General features: G+C 36.5%; 1 protein-coding gene across 2 annotated transcripts in view; it reads right to left on the bottom strand.

Annotated features, from left to right (window-relative positions):
- The window catches only part of MARCHF3 (membrane associated ring-CH-type finger 3), a 139,426-nt gene that overhangs the window by 60,067 nt on the left and 62,144 nt on the right, over nt 1–17,215 (bottom strand). The window contains exon 2 of one of the 2 annotated variants that reach the window (XM_083354535.1): nt 11,369–11,456. The exons of the other annotated variant lie outside the window; for it this stretch is intronic. The gene's annotated coding sequence lies outside the window, so the exon portion shown is untranslated. The remainder of the gene's footprint in view (nt 1–11,368; nt 11,457–17,215) is intronic. 2 annotated transcript variants of the gene reach the window in all.

The raw sequence follows: 17,215 nt of genomic DNA, 5'->3' as shown, positions 1-17,215 counted from the left end.
ACATGTACTGCTATACAGTTTGGACTTCTTGTGAGAACAGAGTGCAAAGACAATAAAATGAACTTATAAGTACATGAAAATAATGGTTAGAAGTCCTCAAGGAACAATCAGTGGGACACTGAATAAGGATGATATATGCACATTAATTTCTACCCCACAGTCCTATTTTAACAGCCTTCCCTTCATATTTCAGAGTCTTAAACTAAAATTCTTCGGTCCAAGAAAAAAAAAGTATACATAGACTTGCAGAAATAATGTTCCTAGACATCACATTCATAAAATTTATTAGACTTAAAAAGCATTTTATGTGGTAGGTCCTTCTTTTTAGAATACCTTATGCCCCATTGCTTTTCCTTATTTTTCTTTTGCTATTTCAGTAAAATGTGCTCAAAACTAATCAACTGATATCTCTTCATTAAGGTATTAAGAAGAAAACATTTTCTGTTCTATTTTTCCTATCAATGAAACTATACAAAGTTCATTGCTATCATAGTGTTTAGAATTCATTGAAATGGGTAAAATTAATTACTTCATTAATATTTGCTAATTGTAGCTCAGTAAAAAAAATGAAAAAGAAATGGGTCAAATTCTTAGTAGAATTGCTTCTATCTCAAGATTAGGAAGGAGCAGTGATTCCCTCCTTTGCCTACTGTCTCCAAATTTGGAGGGTTTCTCAATTTTCACTAGGCAAGGGAAAATAAGGTTTTATCCAACTTTAAAAATACTGTACAATTTATGAGCAACCACGAGTCTTCATTTGACTTAAGACATCTCTAGTTAAATTAAATCTTTATCTAAAGGACTACCCACTTGAAGAGTTGTTTAAATAGCTCATCTATACCGTATGATAGTTAACTAGTATCCATTTCTAATCTTCATCCCAAAAGCTGGGCTTCCTGTAACTGGTTTGGACACAATCCATCATCTGATTTTTATTAGCCCTCCCCTCTTTCATTGTTCCACCTTCTCTTTGGCAAAGTATGAGTAAGACTTTATTAGCCTGTTATTTTCTTTGTGGTACCGTAATTGACAAGATGCAAGTACAGCCCCAGACTGATTAGCGTGGTTGGGCAAATTGCTATTAAAGCTCTTTCATGTTCATAAGCCATTAAAATGAGCATTTCCTCTTTGGAGCTTCAGCTGATTTTATTTATTTCTTTTCTGTTGAACTGGGGCTATGGGATTAGCGACAATTAATGTATTTTCTCCTTGAACAATTTAAATTATCTCAAAGCCATTTTCTCCTCTTATTTTTTCTTCTAAATTTACTATAATTAACACAATGTTTATTCCCTCTCCTTTTATAAAGAAATTGTATTTATATTATACATTTATAATAAAAGCTACACTGCATTGCTTCATAATTCCTGAATCCAGCCACTGAGCTCCTCTGTTTCTTCTTCCATAACTTTGAAAAACCTCAATTATCTTTACTATGATGCTATATTATCTAGGACCACATAATAGAGATTAATAAGGATATTATCTCTTCTTGTAGTGGTGGGCTCAGCTCCTCCCCAATTAAAAAATAAAATGTGAGCTCAGCCGTGTTGGAAGGAAAAAAAACGTGTATAAATGGAAATGGGAAAGCATGTCAAGATCCAAACCAGAACAATTACCAATATAACTAGAATAAATGCAACAAAATAATTAGCCTCGATGCAACTACTGAACAGCAGCTACATTCCAAAGTCATACTTTTGCTACTACCTTTTTAGAGACACAATACAACTACCAGTAGCAATTAATACACTAGTGCTTATGCCATAAATAACCCTACAGCCATCCAAGGTAAATCAACTGTCAAGGTTGAAAGAGGGCATTTCCTTCCATGGTTCAATGATGTGGGTGAGGCAAAGTATATGGCCAACTCCCCAAATGCCCCTGACTTAAACTATATGCTATTTTGATAACATAATTTTCTTGACATGTTTAATGCATTACTCCGGGAAACTTATGATAGGCACAAATATAATACATTTGAACTCAATATTAATAATTACCCTGACATATATGGCATGATGTGGCAATGTTCTGAGTTAAAATATAAGCCTGAAAGAGACTGCTGGACAATTATCTGAACTTTTTTTTTTTTTTACAAAGATTAAGGCCTTTTGCAAAGATAAAGCAAAGCTCAGTAGTGCTACACATTCACATAATCTCAACACACGTCTCTCTAAAATTCTTGGTACTGCAAAATGACTAGCAGCCAGAAATCAAGAAGTTGGCCCAGCTGCTAATTATCCATTTTACAAGGAGATTTTACAACAGGAGTGGGCAACTTGTGACCACTGACTACACACTGCTTCAACTACATGCAGCTCATAAGTCTGTTCCTGTTGGAGTTCTTTCTGGCCAGGACCACTAAGAAATCATAGCAGTTTCCTTTTACTTAGAATGAAAAACACATGTAAATATACTGTATCCCTAAATCAGACTGTTTGACAGTACATCACAATCTCTCAGTTATTCATCTGCAATATGGTCTAGTACAAGTCTCCTTTGCTATTATTGTAAAGATAACAAGACTTCCATATTGAAAAATCTGAGACTGATATGTTGGAATATTAAGTATTTTTATTTTTCTCTCCACGCCAAGCAGGAAAGAGAAAAACCAAAGGCAACAGTTGACATAAATTGTCTTTATTTTAATAAGGAAGAAGAGAGAATAATTGAGAACTTTCCCTTTTCATTCTTATGGTATGCCCTCCAGACTGAAATGTGTGGATTGAAATCTTTCATGCATATTGTTTGCTGCTAGCCAACACTGTTCTGTTTCTCTCTGGCTCTTGGGAAACCAAGCGCCTACTATGTCATGGACTTGAAACAGTGCCACTGCTGTGCCAGCTTTCAGCTCGCTCAGATCTGCAAAGCTTCTGTCATGAGCAAACAAAGTTTTAATGTGAGAAATGCAAAGCATGTTTGCAATTATGTGTGTCTGCATGTTCCTACCGTCATGAAAAAGGCAGCCAATGGGCATAAATACTCTCTGTCAATCACAGTTACTTTTATAGCACTGGGACAAAGGAAATCCCAAGTATTCATCCCAGAGCAGTTAAGAGACATTAACTGCTTTACTCTGAAGTAAATGGCGTAGGAATTTCAATGGAAAACTACAGAATTCTATTCAGTGGCTTAAATGTAAGTTATTAATTTGCATCGTAAAAGCAAACTATATATTATAAAAGATCGCAGCTCAGGTCCATGATACATTCTCTTCTACTATTGCTACTTAGAATATTTTTACAGCAAATTTCAAACGTTCAAAGAATTTCATATACATGATCGCAGTAATCCTATAGGGATGGGGAATTAGCAGCTTGCCTGAGGCCACCCACAGCATCCCATTACACCAGCTATTCCACTAGCTGCCTTAAGTCTGAAGATAAATCTTTATAAAGTGTACGTCTGTTATTCTATGGGAAGAGGAAGAAACATGTATTCAATGCGACTTAGTTCATGTCAATATCGGTTTTGTATCTGTCCTAGATTAAAACACCATATTTCTCTCACATTCTCTCTTCATTCTTTCTACTACCTGTAATAACTAAGGAAAGCAGAAACCAAAGAATCTTTGAACAAAGAGATGGGTAAGCTAATACAAGCTAGTTGGAGGCTTCTGGTTCTTTCACAATGTCACAAACCTTTGACAATCTTGAGAGGAAAAATCAATGTGTAATATCTCATTCATTAGTTACCGACCACTAATTATTTTTTCTTTTAATAGTAGAAGGCTAGATTCTGCCACACTGTGCACTGCAACACTTGTATTTTAATACTGTCAAACTTCCACATGCTAAGTGTTTGTCACGGCATATGATTAGGAACTGATTTTCATACTCAGAGCTGGTCGATACCTTGCCCATTGGACAATCAAACAACTGTTCATGGACATGAATTACTTTTATGACTACAATATTTTTCTCTACAGAGTATTTTAAGTAGTCTTCAGTCATTGAAATTCTCTTGCAATTTATATGAATCCATCACTTTTCCTTGGAAGTCAAACAGTGAGATCTGACACTATGTACTCCTTCATTACACATAGCTAACATACTGGTACAGCATAACAATCTACCAATCTTTGTCTTTCTCACCTCAACAACTGAAATAAATTATATATATATTGTGCAAATACAACACCAAAAGAATATTTGTGAAGAATTATAGGCAAACTACATTTATTAAGATTAGTTGAATACATGATTCACACAAAACCATATCTTGGAGAAAATGGAACAAAGCAGTAAATGTATGTTTGCGTATCTTTACTAATCCACAGAAATGTGATAGGCTGGAATAATTTGTGAATATATCCACAGTGACATAGACCATATTTATTTTTTATTGTTGTATTGGTATTTCTATAAATATCAGATTTAGACTAAACTGAAGATTCCATCTCTGTTCGGTTTCCTAAGGTCAAGAAAGTGGGCGAATGGCTCTATCATGGTCATAATTCCACAAGAGCCACAAATCACAACAAAATTTTGAGTGAGGCATAGTTCTTTCCAGGTCCACTTCTTATTTATTTATTTATTTATTAATGGGATTTATATCCCGCCCTATCTCCCGAGGGACTCAGGGCGGCTAACAACAACAAAACTTAAAGGTCTCTGTACAGTAAATTAAAAATAAAAAATTGAAATAAATTAAAATAAATTAATTATGATCAAGCTAGTGGCCTTTCTTTGTTGCCTTTGTACTCTTGCTTCCAGTGCCCATAACATTTTCAGCTAACCTTCTCTCACCTTCATACTGACCTTGAAGATGAAGTACCAACAACATGATTGCAATACAGCACTAGATGTGTAAACCTAGCCATCCACCAGCTTTTTTTTTTAAGAAAAGGGAAGAGCTTGCAGGACTATTTCTGTCAAACTTTAGAAGAAGTGCTTCTGCATGTGCAATTTATAACAAGAGAGGTATCCCTTAATATTATGTCTCACTCAGCTTCATTTTTGTCTCCTATCAGAAAAGGAAGAAGGTACAGCTATAACATTCTTACCAAGAGCCAATTATTTCATTCTCTCTCTCTCTCTCTCTCTCTCTCTCTCTCTCTCTCTCTCTCTCTCACACACACACACACACACACACACACACACACACACAGAGGATTCTGAGATGAGTATCTCTCAACTAGTCTCTAGCCTAGGATGGCAGAGATATGCCATGGTGATGCAAGAATCAAAAGGGACCTGGCACCTATGCATGTGTGACAGCTCTCTCTCCAAGTTCACTAATGAGCTACCACTGGAATTATTTCAAAAGGTCAATTATGTCACAAAAACATATTTGGAGCATTATGCACATTATTTTCTACGAAGTTCGTAGGAAGCTTAATGAAATAAAATGGTGCAGACATCAGGATCTTTTAAATTCTTATAAGATTAGAGATAAAAATGGACTTATATTAGAAACTAATAATTAAAAGTGCAGCATCGAGCTTCTAACCCCAACACTCTTTTCTCATTCAAAGGCTGGTCCTGACAGCCCCACCAAGGTATACGTTGCTGACTGTGCAAACCTTTATAGGCATTTACTGCTCTGCTCTTCAGTTCCCAAATTTATCTGACAATAGTTTCTTTAAAAAATTATCAGAAACAAATATTGAATTATGAATCAACATCACAATTTTTTTGAGATTAGACCAATATATCTAATGTGACTTGATCTGGATAGTTGTCTTGCTATAGTTATCCAATCCCTGGAAATACTCAAAACTTAACCTAATCCAAAATAAGATCAGCAAATTTTTTATTTGGCACTATAGGACTGTATCCAAACATCTACATTAGTTTCTATTCCACTTCAGGACCAAACTTAAAACAGAGGTTTAAACCTTTTAAACATTAATAATCTCAGATATATAGCTGAAACATCCCTGGAAACATTTTTGCCAACTGCACTTCGGGAAAGCACCAAGAACAAATAAGCATGCCTTCATCTAAGACACAAAACTGGTATAAATGTCTCCTGGTGGAATGTAGGTAGATCTGAATGTAACATAATGCACTTGTGGCTTAAATGGTAGCTCTAGTTTCTAAGCTATAGAATAACAAGAACAATCTTTTCCCCAAGTCACTGATTTTGGATATGTTCTAATTTCAGAAACTTGTCAAGGGATATGCAACACAAACTAGATTGGGCCAAAAAGAGTAACCTTGGAAATAGTTTCACTCAAGCAACATACATAGGTATCAGAAGTATATCTCTGAGCAATAAAAAGAATATAAATTAAACAGAAGGTAAAAGGGTAACCTTAATGCTAAAGTTTAAAATGGAAGACAATGTGTTAATGAGGGATCTGTAAGTTCTTTTAAGTGAAGCTTCAGGCATTTATCAGTAAGGCAAGAATTCAGTCAAAATTGAAAGAACCGTGTTTGTTGGGACAAGAATCACTTAATTAAAAATTGGAACAAAGGGTTTTTTTAAAAATAACAGGTCACTTCTGGACATACTTATTGAAGGAATGCCAAATGGTTAATTCAAGGAAGGAACTCAGCCAGATAAGCTACTATGTCTGGAAAAGTCCTACTAATAATGTGAAGAGGTAATCAGTCAACAGGAGAAAGATACATTTAAAAAAACAACAACCAGATACATAAGGAAAAAGTTATTTGATTGAATGCTGTGTCATTTTTGAAAATGCTAGCAATGATTACTGTAGTTTCCGGTGTATAAGACGACTTTTTAACCCATGAAAATCTTCTCAAAAGTCAGGGGTCCTCTTATACGCGGGGTGCTGAAACTTTAGGGACAGGGCTGGCTGGAAAACTTGGAGCGGATCTTCCATTTAGTCTGCGCAGGGAAAGCAGGACCAATTGGAGTAGAAGCTGCAGTCTGTGATTTTTTACAGGCTGGGGTCTGGGCGTCTTTCCTTCTAAAGTTGAAGAGCAGCTGTAGGCAGGTGGGGAATGCAAGAGCAACTTGAAAGGCAGGTGTAGCCAGAGCAGCTGCTTAGCTCTAAGGACACATTTGACTCAGGAATTGGGCGGGCTGGCTGGAAAACCTGGAGCGGATCTCCCATTTGGTCTTTTTTTTTTAATCCCATTTATATCCCGCCCTTCTCTGAAGACTCAGGGCGGCTTACAATTTAAAGCACAAATCAATGTGCTTAGCAATAGCCTTCATTCTGTGTATATGCCTGCTTATTAGAGCTTTCACACACACACCCCACAAGCAGCCTTATTACAAAGTCAGCTTATTGCTCCCAACAATCTGAGTCCTCATTTTACCTACCTCGGAAGGATGGAAGGCTGACTCAACCTTGAGCCTGGTGGGATGAGAACCTGCACTAATTGCAGGCAGATGGTGTTACTTAAGGCTCTGTGCAGGGAAAGCTTTAGAGTGAATTAGGAAAAGTGAAAAAGTGAATTAGGAAAATAGGAAACGGTTGCTGGAATTGGGTATGTGTAGTTTAATGAAGAGAAGGGTGAGGGGTAACATGATAGCAGTGATCCAATATCTCAGGGGCTGCCACAAAGAAGAGGGAGCCAAGCTATTCTCCAAAGCACCTGAAAGCAGGACAAGAAGCAATGGATTGAAACTAGTCAAGGAGAGAAGCAATCTACAACTAAGGAGAAACTTCCTGACAGTTAGAACAATTAACCAGTGGAACAACCTGCCTCCAGAAGTGGTGAATGCTCCAACACTGGAAGTTTTTAAGAAGAGACTGGACAGCCATTTGTCTGAAATGGTATAGGGTTTCCTGCTGAGCAGGGGGTTGGACTAGATGACCTCCAAGGTCCCTTCCAACTTCTTCTTCTTCTTCTTCTTCTTCTTCTTCTTCTTCTTCTTCTTCTTCTTCTTCTTCTTCTTCTTCTTCTTCTTTTTCTTTTTCTTTTTCTTTTTCTTTTTCTTTTTCTTTTTCTTCTTCTTCATTATTATTATTATTATTATTATTATTATTATTATTATTATTATTATTAAAGTTTAATCCGCTTGCACTGTTTTATGTTTACATGTTTGATGACAAACAGCCTTATGTTTATAAGTGACAGTTTTCCTACTAAGTACCTGCATGTCATAAGCATTTGAATTAAAATTACCATATTAAAATCAAATCTGATGTTTTTTAATTTTTATTTGGTGTGCGTTGGAAGAGGGGTAGTCTTATACGGTGAGTATAGCCCAAACCCTATAATTTAACAGGAAATGTAGGGGGTTGTCTTATACGCCCAGTCGTCTTATACGCCGGAAAATACGGTAATTGTTATTAAAGACCATTTAATGATTAAAACTGTGTTACCAGTTACATATCCAGAATTAATCTAAGGTCCTTTTATTTGCTAGCTAGAGTTTCTCTATCAAAATAAATGCTTCAATGGTTGGAACCTTACAGCATAGCTTAATCACCTAGGGCAGGGGTCGGCAACCTCTGCTCTTTTATGACTCGTGGACTTCAACTCCCAGAAGTTACAAGAGATTAAGATAACGGTTGCTATTCCCTGCTGATGAAGTCCACTCATGCAGTATATGAAATTAAATGGTAATATCATATTGTCTCTTTTTTGTGCCTTAGTATTCAGACATTTAGTTTAGCAACAAATTATAAAGCATAAAGGATTACAATGGCTAAAAATCCTTAAATCTCTCACTTAGCACATCTGAACTTTACAACGTTCCAGGAACTGATGGAAACTAGAATGTTCAGCTACTCAATCAATCTTGGATGATTCAGAAGAAATTACCAAAAAATTGACCCTGTCCTCATTATATTTCTAATTCTGGTATTATTATTTTTTTGCAATGGAATCCCATAAAGACATTGACTATATTTCCTCTTGTCCAAGTGCTAGGCTGTCCTACAAAACAAGGAGATAACTGTGAAACTGTGAAACAATTCCATTCAATGTCAGTGGAGCCAGAAAGCCAAAGAAACATATCTTAATGTTTTAAGGAAGACCATTTCATGCTCATCAAAACCTGAGTACCTTAGTAAATCCATGATAATGATCCTTTTATTCTGAACTATTATGGATGTACATTATCATTAAGATTATATTTTTTTATCTTTCACCCTCTATTCAGGAAAGTTAAACATTATTCTGTAAAAGTAAAAACTAAAAAGGAAATGCTCTTAAATAAATAGGTTTTTCCAGAATCTGTTTTAGAGGAAAGATAGGGCAATCAGAGATTATAAAAACCAGTGGAATCCATTGAGAAAAGAGTCCCAGCCCAAGGATTCCTTTGGAACTCTGAACCACCAAGTGTTGGTTACTTTCCAGAAGTGTCAGGACACTCCCTAATGAGTTGGTACATGAGGAGGGAGAAAAGCTACTGAAAGGGTGAAGAAGCTGAGAAATTTTACAAAGTGCAAACACAGAATCTTTCTAGTAACTTTGGAGATACGTGAAAATGTGCACAGTAATTTTCTTAAATAGTTAACAAGTAATATTGGTTCTGAGCACTGGTGAGTGAAGGAAAGCAGACTAAATTCTGTATTGGCTTCAGGTCACAAAGCATGGTTTTCCATACCATAACCACAATCTTCATGAAAGCCATAACTTTTTTCAGAAAAAAATAAAAACCAAATCAAATAAATAAAGATATTAATGTATCAGATGCAAGTAACCAGATCCACATAGGAAAGGTTGAAGTTGATTACTTTATTGTATGCTATCTATAATACAATAATCTTCCCAGAACACTTGCCTTCTCTTGGGAACAGATAAAGCCTCATGGAATTTTGGGGAAGGGCTTTTTTACTTCTAGATTTCTTGTGGTTGCATAATGACTCAAGGCTAATTCTCCGCTTGATCCCTCCTCCTTGTCTGGCTGGCAGTTTTCCAACATAATGGCTCTCTAACATCTAATTGGCTTGGCCAAAAGGTTTGAATAACTGTACATTTCATGATGCAAAATAAAATCTCCTCACTTCAACAACATCACTTTTCTTCCTTTTAGAATTGGCAATGTTACAATGTCAGAGAAAAGAGATGCATTTTATTTTATAAGAATATATCACTGCAAACCTATGCCTAGGAAAATGAGGCTTGACTCCAAATAAATGTGAATAGGACTGACTTGTACTATTGTTGAACCAGACAATGAATATTGCTCCATTAAACAGACAAATTTCAGCTGAAGCCCAGTATGGAGATATCTTTCGTTTAGAAAGCTAAAATGTGAGAGTCATACAGAGGAACATTGGGAACAAAGAAAGATTTCTCTACCTGTGGTCTTTTATCAAAAAGTAAAACCTTCAAAACTCTTTTCCCTCTTGATTTCAAATAACTAGAAGCTAACTGTGAATAGTTTCTACCAACCTATTTAATACCGTATTGTGAGTCTAGTTCCTTTTCTTTATATCTGATATTTACAGAAAGTGTGTTATGTGAATTTTATAAAGGCCTGCTTTTGAACAACCGGGTTCTATAATAGTGTTCTTCAATATAAAGTTCCCTGCCATGCATTATTTTGTGAAAATTATTTGGAATGTACTGTATAGCTGCAAAAAATTTCAAATATGCAATTACACCATCGGACAGCTTGTTCTCTTTCTGAAATTAACTAAATCTGGGCAAATCTTCATGTGCCTGTATCTTCTCCAATAATATTAGATTTTCTTTAGATATGCTACTCAGCATACAACATCCCTCCTTTAACTGATGAACTTTCCTTCATTCATCAGTGCCCATAATCACAGAAATATTACTGGTTAATTCCTTTAGGAAAATTACTGTACAAATTTCCATGACCAATTTTTTTGTTGGTGATTAATCTAGAAAGTACCATATTGAACGTTTTAATTATAGTATGAATCTTAGAAGATTCTTACAGAATGTATGAAATTGAAACATTGAAAAATCAAAATAAACATACTTACAATGAATTATTATACATAATTTTGATCTAGGATTTCTGAAAATTATAATCCCAACTCATTAGAGGGAGGGAAAATCAGAGAAAACTTCTATATAGTATGACAATGCTACTCAGCATTATGTGAGAGAAAAAAATGCAAACATTAAAATGGCAATTTATGCTTATAAAATGTTTACAGAAGTAGATGAAATAACATAGGTCTTTGTTCCAAAAAGAATAATTGATATATGAAGGCAACATCAGCTATTAAGTATTGTTATAAAGAGAATAGTATACACTTTCAATTTATTAATTTTTCTGTGACACTCATTGAACTCAAAATGCATTTCACCCTTAACTGTAAATCCTGATGACCAAACCATAATCATGATAAACCTTATTTATTGTAATACAGATTTATTTTCCAACACAATTCTGAAGGCATAAAGCAGGTACCGGTAATCTCATTCATAACCTACAATGTCTTGAGTTTCAGCTCCTTTCAATCCAAGTTAGCATAATTAAAACATATCCTTTATGATGAGTTATGGAACCTCACAGTATTTTCATGGGTGTTCATCCAAACTCTGCATTAGGCCATCCTCAGTGATAACTGCATCAGGCTGCATTTCATTTCTTCATTTTCTCTGAAGAAAAATATTACAAAGCTGTTGTTTAGGTCCTTGGCATGGTTTTAGCTCCTTAGTACAACTTTCAATTCTTTAATGCTTTTGGCTGGTTATGACCACAGTCTGCCCAGATTATGTGCATTTGTTCCCAAAGGGAACAAAAGTATGGTTGCAGTATTCAAAAATTGATGGAACAGAATCCACAAACAGAATGGATTATTTAATTAATTAATCCCATGACCTCTCTTCAAGTTTTGCTATCCCAAGCTTTGTGGGGAGACGAGGCCAAATATCACAAACAGACTGTTGTTTCTATTTCTTCTGCTGAATATACATTAAATATTAAAAAGAAAAATCCTGGTGATTTTAGTTGAAAGCTAGAGAAATCAGCCAACTCTCCTTTCTATTCCCACTATTTCTATAACTGGAACTTGTCATTTAAAGAGAGGAAATGAAACACATTTAAACAGACTTCCCAGATCCTCCAAATCTAAAGCAAACCCAAAATTTTGGAGCAGCTCCTTCCTTCCTTCCTTCCTTCCTTCCTTCCTTCCTTCCTTCCTTCCTTCCTTCCTTCCTTCCTTCCTTCCTTCCTTCCTCTTTTCCTTTCCTTTTTTCTTTTCTTTCTTTCTTATTTATTTATTTATTTTATTTTATTAGATTTATATACCGCCCTTTCCCGAAGGACTCAGGGTGGTTTACAGGGTATTTAAAACAAGAAATACAAAAGTTAAAAACAATTTTAAAAAATTACATCAATCCCTGAAAAAAGTAAAAACCCCAATTAAAATTAAAATTAAAATTCTCAGCCAGGGCCAGAGAGCTCGAAGAGCCAAGTCTTCAGGTCCCGGCGGAATGAACGGAGGTCGGGGGCAGTCCTGAGCTCCACAGGCAGCTGGTTCCAGAGGGCAGGCGCACCCACTGAGAAGGCCCTCCCCCTGGGTGTTATCCGCCGGCAATCTTTTACCGGCGGCACCCTGAGCAGACCCTCCCTGTGGGAGCGCACTGGACGAAGGGAACTTTATGCTGGCAGCAGGTGTTCCCTCAGATATTCCAGACCCAAGCCATTTAGGGCTTTATAGGTCATCACCAGCACCTTGAATCTCACCCGGAGGGCAACCGGGAGCCAAATTTGGCCTTAGATTAAAAACCACTATGTTCTCCAAAATAAAGATTGATAGCTTTATCTGAATTAGCTTAATAGATTTATCATATTCAAAATGTTAATGCACCGGTAACAAATATACTTAAATCTTGTGTTTACAGTATATGTTGGAATAGCCAACACTTTAGAAGATAGGGTCAAGATCCAGAAGAATCTTGGCAGACTTGAACACTGGGCCCTACTCAAAAAAATGCAATTTAATGGTGAGAAAAGCAAGATTTTACATTTAGGCAAGAAAAACCAGTTGCACAGATATAGAATAGGTTGAACCTGGCTCAACACCGGTAACTTTGAGAGAGTTTTAGGAATCCTAGTGGACAACTATTTAATATGAGCCAGCAGTATGCTGCAGCTGCCAAAAAATCCAATAAAGTCCTAGGCTGCATCAAGCAAGAGATAATATCAAGATCACATGAAGTGTTACCGTTTCGCTTTATACTGCTTTGGTAAGACCACACTTGGAATACTATGTCTGGTCTTTGTCACCATGATACAAAAAAGATGTTGAGACACTAGAAAGATTGCAAAGAAGAGCAACAAAGATGATTATGGGGCTGGAGGCTAAAACATATGCTGAATAGTTGCAGGAACTAGATATGTCTAGCCCAGGGGTCGGCAACCTCGGCTCTTTTATGACTCGTGGACTTCAACTCCCAGAATTCCTGAGCCAGCATAGCTGGCTCAGGAATTCTGGGAGTTGAAGTCCACGAGTCATAAAAGAGCCGAGGTTGCCGACCCCTGGTCTAGCCTAACAAAGAGAAGGACTAGGGGGGGAATAATTAATAATAATAATAATAATAATAATAATAATAATAATAATAATAATAATAATAATAGTAGTAGTAGTAGTAGTAGTAGTTTGAAGGGACTTTGGAGGTCATCTAGTCCAACCCGCTACTGAGGCAGGAAATCCTATACCATTTCAGACAAATGGTTGTCCAGTCTCTTCTCAAAATCTTCCAGTGTTGGAGCATTCACAGCTTCTGGAGGCAGGTTGTTCTACTGATTAATTGTTCTAACTGTTAGGAAATTTCTCCTTAGTTCTAGGTTGCTTCTCTCTTTGATTCATTTCCATCCATTGCTTCTTGTCCTGCCTTCGGGCGCTTTGGAGAATAGCTTGACTCCCTCTTCTTTGTGGCAACCCCTGAGATATTGGAACACTGCTATCATGTCACCCCTCACCCTTCTCTTCATTAAACTAGACATACCCAATTCTAGCAACTGTTCCTTATATGTTTTAGCTTCCAGTCCTTTAATCATCTTCATTGCTCTTTTCTGTACTCTTTCTACAGTCTCAACATCTTTTTTATATTTTGGTGACCAAAAACTGGATGCATTATTCCAAGTGTGGCCTTATCAAGGCATTGTAAAGTGGTATTAACACTTCACGTGATCTTGATTCTATCCCTCTGTTAATGCAGCCTAGCCTTGTCTTGACTTTTTTGGCAACTGTGATATGATAGCAGTCTTGCAATATTTGAGGGGCTATCAGAAGACAGGCTTAAAATACAGGAGGATCTGGACAGACTCGAACACTGGGCACTATCTAACAAAATGAAATTCAATGGTGAAAAAAGCAAGGTTCTACATTTAGGCAGAAAAACTCAAATGCACAGGTATAGCATAGGTGGTACCTTGCTCAATAGTAGTAACTGTGAGAGGGATCTCGGAGTCCTAGTGGACAATCACTTCAATATGAGCCAGCAGTGTGCTGCAGCTGCCAAAAAAGCCAACACAGTGCTAGGCTGCATTAACAGAGGGATAGAATGAAGATCAAGTGAAGTACTAACACCACTTTACAATGCCTTGGTAAGGCCACACCTGGAATACTGCATCCAGTTTTGGTCACCATGATGTAAAAAAGATGTTGAGACTCTAGAAAGGGTACAGAGAAGAGCAACAAAGATGATTGGGGGACTTGAGGCTAAAACATATAGGGAACGGTTGCTGGAATTGGGTATGTGTAGTTTAACGAAGAGAAGGGTGAGGGGTGACATGATAGCAGTGTTCCAATATCTCAGGGGCTGCCACAAAGAAGAGGGAGTCAAGCTATTCTCCAAAGCACCTGAAAGCAGGACAAGAAGCAATGGATGGAAACTAGTCAAGGAGAGAAGCAACCTAGAACTAAGGAGAAACTTCCTGACAGTTAGAACAATTAACCAGTAGAACAACCTGCCTCCAGAAGTGGTGAATGCTCCAACACTGGAAGTTTTTAAGAAGAGACTGGACAGCCATTTGCCTGAAATGGTATAGGGTTCGTGCCTGAGCAGGGGGTTGGACTAGATGGGTTGGACTCCAAGGTCCCTTCCATCTTCTTCTTCTTCTTCTTCTTCTTCTTCTTCTTCTTCTTCTTCTTCTTCTTCTTCTTCTTATTATTATTATTATTATTATTATTATTATTATTATTATCATCATCATCATCATCATCATCATCATCATCATCATCATCATCACAGAGAAGAAGGGCTCAATGTATTCTCCCAGCACATAAGGGCAGGACAAGAAATAGATGGAAATTTATCAAGGAGAGATCCAACCTAGAACCAAGGAGAAATTTCCTGACAGAGAGAACAATCAGTGGGAAAGCTCGCTTCCATCAATGGGTGCTCCATCACTGGAGACATTGGACAATCATTTGTCCTCCAAGGTCCCTTCCAACTCTGTTATTATGTTATATCTGTACATTATAAAGTTATCTGATTACTTCAAGCATACAAATGATATCCTTTTCCTTCACTATTTTACCATGGCATGTATTTATCCATTTATATATAAGTTTTACAAGTATATTGTGATCATCTATGTTCATTAGTCATGAGAAACAATTGGTTTAAAGCATGCAATAGTTTTATCCTTTAGTTAGAACACGTGTGCTTCTTTACAATATATATGGCACATTTCTGTACTAAGCAAGTAGCTTGGCACACTGTCCATTTATCCTTAAACATTTAATGGGTTATTCCAGATGTACAAAGTGTAGTGCTAACAAATGTAAGGAGGCACTGTTTAGATAGGCTTTGTTGTAGGTAGAATGCAAGCAAATATTAAAGGTTTACAAATGGAGGACAATAGTATCAGGATTTACATAACATTCACGAATGAGAACAACTGTATAAGAAATGGTTAAAACCATTAATACGTTTTCTATACAAATTGGCTTTGCCATGCTCAGCTGCCACTCTGTGTCCTTTGGCAAGGAACTGGTGGTATTGAAGGCTATTAGATAGAAGATCATGTTAATTTATGTGGCTAAAAGGCTGTTCTTCTAATGCTAAGTCACACTTGGCAAACTAATAAATTCCCCGTATCAATATTGACATTTTTCTTTATTTCAATATTTACTTATTCATATATATTCCTCTCAAAAGAGCCTTGGGAAAGTTTTCCCCCCCTCAAATATACTAGGACACATTTTAAAATATATCACCAACTGTGCACTTGGTAATATTAATTCTCCTCTAAACTTAAAAAAAACTTGATTGACCTTTTCATCAGTATAATTGCACTGGAATTTAGCACAGAAATTCTACATACTGTACAAGAACATAGAAGCTCAAGATTCCAATCAGAATCATCATTCTAGCTTGTATGAATATAATTAGTTGCAAAGCTGCCAAATTCTGCTCATGTGCACACATTCCTTCATATGCTGATAAAGATAAAGAGATATCATTATGGTCATAAATCTAGGGACAATCAAATTATTACTGTAATAAAAAGGTAACTGTTAAACCAGTAATTGCTCATGTCAGAAAGGAAACTGGTTCTTCTCTCCACTCTAGCACATAGAAGAAACTGACAGACTTAGGGACCAATCGAGGAATGAGTAGGAAGCAACTACTTAAAAGCGATAAAAGCAGCTTCAAAAGAAAGGCTCAGAGAGAAAAATTAAAAGTGACAAGATGTGGAAATTCAACAGGCAACCTGCACAAGACAGACAGGAGCTGTTGTGTCATTGCAAATGTTCATCTATAAATACAGGACTATATTTTAAATTAGAAAAAGTTCCACAACTCAAATATGAAAATAGAAAATATTGGAAAAAAGTGACTACAGAGAAATCCACTAGGAGTTTTTATACTTTTATAGTTCTAGAAAGCATTAAAACCAACTCTGATTATGGTGTGAATGGAAGTTCTGAAGAGAATCCTCTGGCATTTTGCCTTACTGTAGTCTAAAATTGGAACAACCCCCAGGGGTGAGGCGTTATCTAAAACATAACCTATTTTTAGTACTGAATAAAGGGAGAGGCGATTACATTTTTAAAAAGAGCTATAAGCAGCAAATTTTTATTCAGAATGTCAGCTATGGGTAAATATTCCTTTCTGCTCTATTCTTCCTTCCCTCAAAGTAACCTATTGATAGATTATGTACCATAATTTTTGACTCCTGACAATCACATAGATTTTCTCCATGATGATCTAAATCTTGTAACATTGCACCCAATACTGGTATTGGGTGCAAGCCCACTGCCTTGGTGGAGCAGTGGGCTAATGCCTCCTTAAGTAACACCAGCTGCCTGCAATTAGTGCAGGTTCGAGTCCCACCAGGCTCAAGGTTGACTCAGTCTTCCATCCTTCCGAGGTAGGTAAAATGAGGACCCAGATTGTTG

The sequence above is a fragment of the Vipera ursinii genome (assembly GCF_947247035.1).
Source record: "Vipera ursinii genome assembly, chromosome: 2".
NCBI lineage: Eukaryota > Metazoa > Chordata > Lepidosauria > Squamata > Viperidae > Vipera > Vipera ursinii.
Note: the sequence above shows the minus strand (reverse complement) of the source record. Positions and strands in the feature narration are given on the sequence as shown.